A 10,847-nucleotide genomic window follows, 5' to 3' on the forward strand; every position below is an offset into this window, starting at 1 on the left:
AATTTTCATGACTTATCTCAAATTATGTAAGAGGCGTTCACGGACAATACATTTTTTCACCTTTTCAACCATCCCAGACTATGATTACCAGCCACTTGCAATGCAAACTATTTAAAAATTCTCGCATCCGCATCCCTTGTTTACAGTAGATAACTGGCCAGGATACTTTTTTCTCACATAATTGAGGGTCTTTATATCTTGAAACTTGCATTTGAAGTCTGAAAATCGGCGACAGGAAAACTGAGGGGTGTTTGAGAACAGAGCACAAGGGGCGCTTGCTTCTGCTGGCTGGAAATGGATTATGAGTCGGTACCTTCCGTGAATTACATTATTTGTTCAAGTGCTAACAATTCTCAAAAAGAAAAATTGATACTTTCCTTGCTCAATTTTCGTTCTTCGCTTTGGAGCCTTGGTACCACTTGATGTCAAGCATAACCAATGCATGTGGCGTCTACACAGAGAAACATGGAAAAATCTGCTGGACCACTTTAGAACAGAAACGTCTTTTCGACAATTCAAAAATCTTATAAACTAATGGAGTGGTAAAACATGTCACTTATACATGCTTCTAGCGGCTATTTATTCATTTATCTATTGATATGTGTTTATACTTTGTTACAAACGGTTATGCTTTAACAATGCTGTAACTTAGTACTTAGCTGTTTAACATTGTTAATGCTTGTGTCAATATATATTAAGAACATCATGCAGTTGTTCGACCTGCTAGTCAAATGCGTTTTGTTAAAATATACTTTTTTCACTCATTTGGTCTATTGGAAAATGTTGTTTGTGCTGTATTTAGACCCCTCTACCATGAAATTTGTTTTGCATGCACACGTATAAAAATTGCGGTTTTTATCCAACGCAATCATAGGTTTGAACGTTGTTTTCAATTTAGACTTATTTATATTTTTTCGTTTGGGCTTGTATTATATTTGCCTTCGGGTTTATATGATCCGTTCATCCTATTTTGACTCTTTCAAAATTCAAGAGTCTATCCTAAATTGAGGTAAATTATATGGCCTTCCAAATACCGTTTCGATTCCTTACATCACTGAAGAGACATGATTAATTGTCGAAATCCGGATATGGTGTACAAATTTTTGCACCTCATGTTTGCGGTATCTTTTCCGCAAGTTTATTGTTTTCTGTTTGGTAATAAATAAATAATAAGATCTATTTTGTTACATCTTGTGATCCGTTTATTTGGCAATCACCAATGGCAGTCAGCAGGGTTTAAGATCATCAGTTGTTCGACCTGCTAGTCAAATGCGTTTTGTTAAAATATACTTTTTCACTCATTTGGTCTTTTGGAAAATGTTGTTTGTGCTGTATTTAGACCCCTCTACCAAGAAATTTGTTTTGCATGCACACGTATAAAAATTGCGGTTTTTATCCAACGCAATCATAGGTTTGAACGTTGTTTACAATTTAGACTTGTATAATCCGTCTAAATAACAGCCCAACAATGTTAGATCTGTAAATTTGCGTTAGCAAATTTTTTGTTCTTCCCTGGCCTGGATTCTATATGATTATTAATTTGTGATTTTTTATATATATGATTATTAATTTGCATATTTATGTATTATGTTTTTGTGTTTGTCTTGTATGTGTCTATCATGTCTTATGTCTGCATGGTGTTTTATGTTTGTCAGTTTCGGTTTATAATCTCAGTATAGAGCTCGTGTTGACTATGTTATTCACACGCCTGACTTTGAATAAAGTTTTTTTTATGTTTGTATTTTGTATTCATAACACATTAACATTTGACTCAGTTTGTCGGTCTAGTACAAAGCAGGGTTCGATTTCATATCACATTAGCATGTCTCGTCCAGCTGATATCCATTTAATATTTGCCACTTAACGTTAAACACAACTCCACTCTTCCAATCATCCATCAAATTGTGTAAGATAAGCTCCAAGACAATCCTTTATAGATTTTCAAGTTGAGCCTCCGGACACCATACCATAGAATTTGCATGAAAATTCCAATGCTATTGGTCTAGTTTGAATATATATTGGTATTCATGATGCAAGTTTAAACTTTCTATCCTCCGAGTAGAGTTGAGGAATTCACTGCTCTTACTGGTTATCACGAAATTCGATTTTCTGCATTCTATAAAGATAAGAGGATGTAGTATGATTGCCAATGAGACAACTCTCCACAAGAGACCAGATGACACAGAAATTAACAACTACAGGTCACCATACGGCCTTCAACAATGGGCAAAATCCATACCACATAGTCAGCTATAAAAGGCCCCAAAATGACAAATGTAAAACAATTCAAACGAGAAAACTAGCGGCCTGATTTATGTACAAAATAACCAACGAAAAATAAATATGATATACAACAACAAACGACAACCACTGAATAACAGGCTCCTGACTTGGGACAGGTACATACAGAATGTGGCGGGGTTAAACTAGTTTGAAGGCGCACCAACCCTCCCCTAACCTGTCCTTATTTTAATTGGTATATACACTACTGAACTCGATAACACATGGAATTTTTGGACTTATCTCAAGCAGTATGAATAAAGGAATGTGTTGGGTAAACGCCAATGAGACAGCAATTCAACGACAATAATAATCAGAAGACATTTAGAGGGCAACATACAGTCTTCAACTCTGTATGATATGTCAAGTTTTAAATCTCCCTCAGTGTATATGTTACAGTGAATTTGTAGAATTAGGGATTTGTATAATCCATGAAATTTTCAGGGATTATGTATAATCACTGGTAACTTTAGTGATATATATAATTACTAAAATTTTCAGGAATTGTGCATAATCACTAGAAAAAATGTCAGGGATTATACATAATAACTGGAATGAAGAGACAACGAATAAAGTAAAACAATTTATTCTTTAAAATCATGTTTAAACATCTTTAGAAACATAAATATTAAAATCGTAAGCACAATATACTAATTCAAATCATATATTTTTACAAACTACATTGTAAATTTAGATGACATATCTACTACGAGGGTCAGGGTTGGGGGTGGGTGTCCCTCATTTCTTTATTCTTTAATCTTTTAATTTTTTATATCATTTTTCTCTATACCTTATTTTTTTTGCCCATTATTCTCTATTCTGTATATTTTAGCACACTATTATTCTCTATTCTTATTTTTTTGTCTATTTTTGTCTATTCTTTATTTTTAGCCCTTTATTTTGCACTGTTTGCCCATTATTCTCTATTCTTTAAACCCCATCCAGACCCTTTACTATTGAACATTTGCTCTGCTTATCGTTTTTTTTTTTGCAACAACGAAAAAATTACACAAAAAAATACCCCTTAGCCTTCACATATTGAATCTGGATTTAATGCACTTTGAAAAGAAACAAAGTGTTCATTAGAAACATCTGAAGGTGCTAAAAAGGTCAATCAGACACCTCAAATTGATTCCTTGTGTATTATCCGGGCATAATGTCATGTTTCATAGTTAGGCATTATTCTTTTAAGCCCTTTTATGAACGATGGCAATTATGGTTTTGGGGGTCTCCCTTTCCACGATCAACCTGCGGAATCGGTATTACAGCCTCCTCCAAAATTGTGTTCAATCTGTCAAGCATGTACTCTGTTTGTGTTTCTGGATGTTTGGTTGCATTTCTTTGCTTAGTTTGAATTCCTTATTCGTTAATTTTCATCCCCTTTGTTTTACAGCAAATTTCATGATCTGTACATTTATGTTGGTATTAATGATTTCAACTTGAAATACTTATTTGTTAATGTGGTTTAACACGGTTAAACAGAATATCACCAGAAAAACTGTTTACTATAATATGATTTGGTAAATGGACACGGAATTAAAACTGTCCACTTAAACCATAAAGAGGTTATACATATGATTTGTTTGTCTGTATTTTATTTATTTTAACCAAACAGAGAATCTTTGTATAATGGATAATCTATGAAAACATTCCAGGCAATTTGTGTACAAAATAATTCTTAAAATTTTCAGTGATTATGTAAAATCACTGGCCATTTTCAGGGATTATATATAATCACTAATGATTTTACTAATTATGCAAAATCAGGGATCATCTACATAATCCCTGCTTATACAAATTCACTGTAACATATACAACTTATGAATAAATTTAACAGGAACAACGAAAGATCTTCTATTAACACCGAATTCTCCGAATAGCGAAACACATTTAGATTATATGAAGGTCTGGATGGGGGTCTGGATGGGGGTCTTGATGAAGGTCTGGATGGGGGTCTGGATGGGGGTCCTTCATTTCTTTATCCTTTAATTTTGTTATGTATGGTAGCCGGATGCGGCAATTTCGCCTTTTCGCGTTTTCGCGTTTTCTCCTTTCACTTGGAAAGCGAAATCGAGAAATCGGGAAATAGAGAAATCGGGAAATCGGGAAATCGGGAAATCGGGAAATCGAGAAAGCGAAATAGAGAAATCGGGAAATCGAGAAATCGAGAAAGCGAAAACGCGAAATTGAGAAATCTATTTCACGTTTTTCGCGTTTTCGTCTTCGCGATTTCTCGTTTTCGCTTTCTTGATTTCTCGATTTCTCGATTTCCTGATTTTCCGATTTCCCGATTTCCCGATTTTTCGATTTCTCGATTTCCCGATTTCTCGATTTCTCGATTTCCCAATTTTTCGACTTCCCGATTTTTCGATTTCTAGATTTCGCGTGAAAGTGAAAGGAGAAAACGCGAAAACGCGAAATGGCCGCATCCGGCCACCATAGTTATGCCATTTTCTCAATTCTTTGTATAATTTGCATATTATTCTCTATTCTTTATTTTGTTTTAGAGCACCAGTATTCTCTATTCTGTATTGCTTCTGTTTACCCAACTATTTTCTAAAGTAGTTAGTGATTTTTAGTTGAGTAGAAATTAGTTTACAGATTCTGAAATTGTGTAGCCTACATTGTTTGTTTAGTTCACCTGGCCTAAAGGACCAGTGTAAGCTATAGTCATTTGGCGTCCTTCGTCTATCGTTCGTTACATTTCACAATAATTTTCCCTTCTGAAACACTTGGTCTTATTGGAACCAACCATTATCCACAACCATCTTTGGGGTATCTAGTTTACAAAATATACGCTTTACGATCCCGCTTGTTAACCAGCATAGCCACAGGTGCGGATCCAGCCATTTATAAAAGGGGGGTTCGTTACCCAGGATAAAGGGGGGTTCCAACTATATGTCCCCATTCAAATGCATTGATCGTAAAAAAAAAGGGGGATCCAACCCCAGGACCCCTCCCCCCCTCCCAGCAAAACGGCAAGAAATTCGTTAAGTTTAAGAAAGTGGATGACTTTATTAAGGAAAATAGAATTGGAATTCCAATTGTTGGGGGAGATTTTGATGAAACATTAAAAAATATTGACAGAATTAGTGCAATAAAAATCACCAAAACAAACAACCAGTATCAAGCTTGAAATCATTATTAATCGAAAAAAATATGATTGATATTTGGCGAGTTATGAATGAAAACGTACAATAGTTTACTTGGAAAGAAAAGATAAATCCCAGGCGAGTCGAATAGATCTATTATTGATTGGAAGCAATTTTATACCTCGGATAGATATACTTATGCAAAATTAAACCGGCAACGATTCAGTATTATTGATCATCTGAGTGTTCGGAAAATGGACTTGGTTTTTGGAAACTAAATAATTCTGTCTTAGAAAATAAAGAATATCAAAGTTTAATTAAAAATTTGATTACTAACTTTTTAAATCAATTATCAAAATAGAGAAATAGACTGTCGGGCTATTTGGGATATATCAAAACTAGAAACTAAAGATAAGATTGAGAATGGAAATGGGGAATGTGTCAAAGCTGGGAACAGTATATCTAACATATATATGTTCCTGGTCAAAGAGACAACAACCCGACCAAAGAGCAGAAAACAGCCGAAGGCCACCAATGGGTCTTCAACACAGCGAGAAAATCCCGCACCCGGAAGCGGGCTTCAGCTGGCCCCTAACAAACATGTGTACTAGTTCAATGAACATGGAAGTCACACTAAACTCCAAAACACATAAATGAACTAAAATTAAAAAACATACAAGACTAACAAAGGCCAGAGCCTCCTGACGTAGGACAGGCGGAAAAATAGAAACTAAAGACGCTGCTTTGAAATATTGTAAATCAAAAGCTAAAACTAAAAGAGAAGTCACATGCACATTGGAAAAAGAACTACAAGAAAAGATGTTCGAAAGAGACCAATTGAATAATTGTAACCCTAGTTTGACTGATCGTATTGGAATTTTAGAATCGGAACTGAATCAGATTTATGACGAGAAAGCCTTTGGCGCACAAATCAGAGCCAGAGGAAAATGAGTTGAATTTGAAAAATAGATGCATATTTTTTGGGACTGGCTTGAAAAGCAAAGACAAATTAAGAAATCGATGAATAAATTATTTGATGAAAAAAAAACAATGTTGTAAAATATCAAAGAAAGATATTATTTGAAATTAAAAATTATCATGAAAAACTATTTTCATCACGAGATCTGATACATTATCCCAAGAATACATTAACAATACAAAATTAGAAAAAAAATTAAATGATGAAGAAAAGTTAAAATTATGGGTGGTGGTTCAGTTCAGAATATTTCTGAGGCAACAAATAACATGAAATTGAATAAGTCTCCTAGGCTTGACGGTCTGACTGTAGAATTTTACAAAATGTTTTAGGAGAAGCTTAAATATGTATTTGTTAATGTATATAATAAGATTTCATTGATTAAACGTCGATCTTAAAATTCTGTCCTATGTATTAGCTCAACGACTGAAAAAGCTCTACCAAAACTCTTAAACACAGCTCAATCTGGATACATAGAAATAGATTTATCGGATTCAATTTAAGACAAATGCACGACATTATAGATTATGCAGACATATATATAATAGAACGAGGTATCTGAACCGTTGATTGAAAATGATGTTGGTACCAGTAATCAACTAATAAATCTTTAGTATAACTCAGTGTAAGGCATATTAACATTATTATGATGAAATAAAATAAAACAACTGCTATACTTTTTAATAGATTCTTCTTGTTCAAATTGCAAAACCTTGACAGCTTATGGGGAAAAGGGGGGGGGGGGGGGGGGCTGTGCCCTAAACCCCCTGTCTGGTAATAACAGAAGGCAAGCTACGCCACTGAATGTCTTAGATCAGAGAATTCTGTTAGAAGTAGAGTAGAGTCAATGTAAATAGACAATGTTGTCAATAAGTGGCAATTATATTGACATTTCTTTTTTGTCAAATTAGTTACTTTATAACAAATTGATAAAGAAAACAATTGAATTTATTACCATTACAAACAGAATTTCATTTGAAATAATTGTACAGTTTTAATTTTTTTGTTATTTAGAAGAAAATAAAATGAGATGTATAGATGGAAACTTTTACAGAAGGTAACCAACAATGATTTATGTAACAAAGGTTTTACTGAAGAAGATTATAATCATTATTTTATATCATGTTCCTTTTTGAACAATTTTTGGAGAAAAAAAATCATAATTTATTGCAAAAAGTAAATATAGAAAAAGCTATTACATTAAAAGATCCTGTTTTTGGCTATAAAATAAACAATTTTGGCTTTAACTACCTTATTACTATTATTGTTTTTTTTAATTTATAAATCATACTATTAATCTGATCAGAAAACGAAAGGATTAGATGTATTTCATCTATTCATTAGAGAATTTACAAAAAGAATGCACTATGATAGAAAGTTGGAAGAAGTTTTTATTGTTAATGTAAAAACATTTATTAGATTTATGCTTTATGCTTTATCATTTATTATTATTTTTATGGGGGGGGGGGGGGGGGGGGGGGGGGGGAGGCTAGGATTAAAAATGTTGTCCTGCATTTTTTTTTCAGTTGTAATCTCTGTCCTGCCTTTTTATTTTTCATTCTATTCGGTCCTGCCTATTTTTATTGGTTTATCCTGACTTTTTTAACATAAATTCTCATCCTACCTTTTTGTTTTTACTCAAAACTCCTGTCCTGCGTTTTTTTTTCAAATTTCATCCTAGCCCCCTCCCCCATAAAAATCAAATGGTAGCTCCCTAAACAGTTTGTTCTTGTGTTGTGCTTTTCACCGTTGTCTTGGGTAAGAGGGAGGGATGAGCGCTTACAAAATTTTTAACCCCATGTCTCATTCTGTATGTGTCTGCTCCAAGTCAGAGGTCTGTTACTCAGTGGTTCTCATTGGTTGCTGTCTGTTATGTTTGTTTTTGATCTATTGTTTTGCGATAAATCAGGCGTTGGTTTTTTGTTTGAATTGTTTCACATTTTTCACAGAATTTGGCATGATTGTTTTTCAAGGAGAAATTTTATCTCCCATTGAATGAACTCCACAGAGAACAATAGGTATTATATTAAATCAATGGAAGAGTACACTTTGCAAATTTCAAATGGTCAGGTAAACTCCAACTGATTCTGGGGAAAGGTTTCATTTCCTTCACGATGAAATGGATCATTCTTTCAACAATTCAAATATTCCATACAAGTTTTATGAATTTGTATCAAAGTATTATCCTGCTTTTGTAGAACATGTGATGAACAGATGGACAGACAGACAGACAACGGTATACCAAAATGCATTTCATCTATGACAGGCATAAACAAGGATAACAGGAATCACCAATATACTGTACAGTACAACAAAGATATACAACAACAAACAACACATGGTCCAGATAGCCTGACACGGTACAGGCACAGTACTAATAGTCTATGATGGTGTTATACCACTTACTTGTAAAACCTTTCCCATTACCCATGCATAAAACACACACAGTCCAGCTCCCAAAAGGATGATCACCTTACATGAAGAAGGAAATAAAATACTGCACATAATTTTGAAAGCAAAGTTAAAATGTGCTCGCTCCAACAGGAAGATAGCTATGGTAGCTGCTGCTGGTGGTTGAATACTGCAGCTCAAAATAATAATGCAGACACAACACTCCTAACAGGTTTCATGAAGTCTCATCTTAAAATTTAATTGAAATCTGCAGCATTTGTGAGAGGCCTGTAAGTATTCACAAGACTGCATATGCTGAAATGTCTCTTCTATCTTGATTTAACTTTTGTTGAAAGACTGTAATATGTTTTACTGCCAGACAGACATGTATACCTTAAAATTATACCATACACCAAATATAGTTAGCCAAGTTGCTTATTGCATCCGAGTAACAGACCTTATAATGAAAAATTGAACATTGACCAATTAATCATAAAAATGAGGTCAGATGGCACTTACACTTTGCAATCATTCTGTACACCAAATATAGTTTACCTATTGCTTATAGTATTGGATAAACTAACAAAACCATGAAGACTTGTAAAATTGACCAATGCACCATGAAAATGAGGTTAATAGATATAAGATGTGGTATGAGTGCCAATGAGACAACTCTCCATCCAGGTCACAATTTGTAAAAATTAACCATTAAAGGTCAAAGTACGGCCTTCAACACGGAGTTCATATGAAAGCTGCTAGACAGACATGTATACCTTACAATCATTTCATACACCAAATATACTGGCCTTATTAACTGATCCATGAAATGAGGTTGAGGTCAGGTGAACCCTATCTGACAGACATGTAGACCTTGCAAGGAACCCATATACCAAATAAAGTTATCCTATTACTGCATAATAAGTGAGTATTTCACACGACCAACAAAGTACTTATTTTTATCAAGCAGTTGCTGAACCATGAAAATGAGGTCAAGGACAATGGACATACGACAGAAGGAAACTTCTTAACATAAAGCATCTGCAAACAAGGCATGAAGCATCCAGGTCCATTACCTTCTAAAATATAAAACTTTATACTAATAGTTTACACCACAGCTGGATAGTTATCCCTATGTCTCAAATTCTGAAAATTGTCAGACCATCAAAAGAAAGAACCATTTAAACTGAATACAATAGTATATCATGCCTGCTCTTGCTGTTGAAAGATGTTTGAAGTTTCCTGAATTAATATATATCATTTTTCATTGTGTTAATTCTATTTACAACATTACAATAGAAAGCAGGGTGTGAAATACAATCTAATATCATTTTTTACTGTGAACTGTTACCTTTGAAATAAACTTGCAGGTGTGCAGTCAGTTCCCATAGGAATTTCAATATTTGATCATATTTCATCTAGCCATAACAAACAAAAATTTTGTAAAGCAAGAAATTTAAAGCCTTAATCAAGTCTGCAAATGAACATACATAAGTGTCTTCGTTGGTAAATCGAAACAGTGAAAGCATACAGAAAAGCTGGTGGTTTTGCTTATCCATTTTGTAAACTTAGCATTCAATGCAAAAACTTATAGAATCGACAAAATTATAGGTCAGCATCATAAGTGAATAGTTTCACCCTTTTGGCAATTGAATATATGCACTGATAAAATAAATATGTAGTTTTTCATAAAATATTTTTTTCTGCATTATTTTTATGTTTTATAAATCAGTTAAAACAATAATATCAACTTATTTTTATTTCAATACAAGAAAGGACAAAAATTCAAATATCTTGCCTGATGCTATATTTGAATGTTCAAAAAGGTCAACCAACTTTGCAATTCGGGTCAAGGTCAAATTAAACCATATGATGTACATAATATAGTTAATCTATATACCTAATCCAAAAACATAAACTTGTCTTCCAGAGAGTGAAAATGAGGACAAGGTCATATGTCATATATACCCTTCACAACAAATACAAAACCTAGTATTGTTGATCAGTCATTGTTTCTAAAGAACCAACCTAACCAATGCACCTGACCACTTGAGTGTAGAAATGATGCCAAGTTCAGAAGGCATAGGTCAGATGGACATATGCTCATTACA

The sequence above is a fragment of the Mytilus californianus genome, unplaced genomic scaffold, assembly GCF_021869535.1.
Source record: "Mytilus californianus isolate M0D057914Y unplaced genomic scaffold, xbMytCali1.0.p SCAF_6, whole genome shotgun sequence".
Lineage (NCBI taxonomy): Eukaryota > Metazoa > Mollusca > Bivalvia > Mytilida > Mytilidae > Mytilus > Mytilus californianus.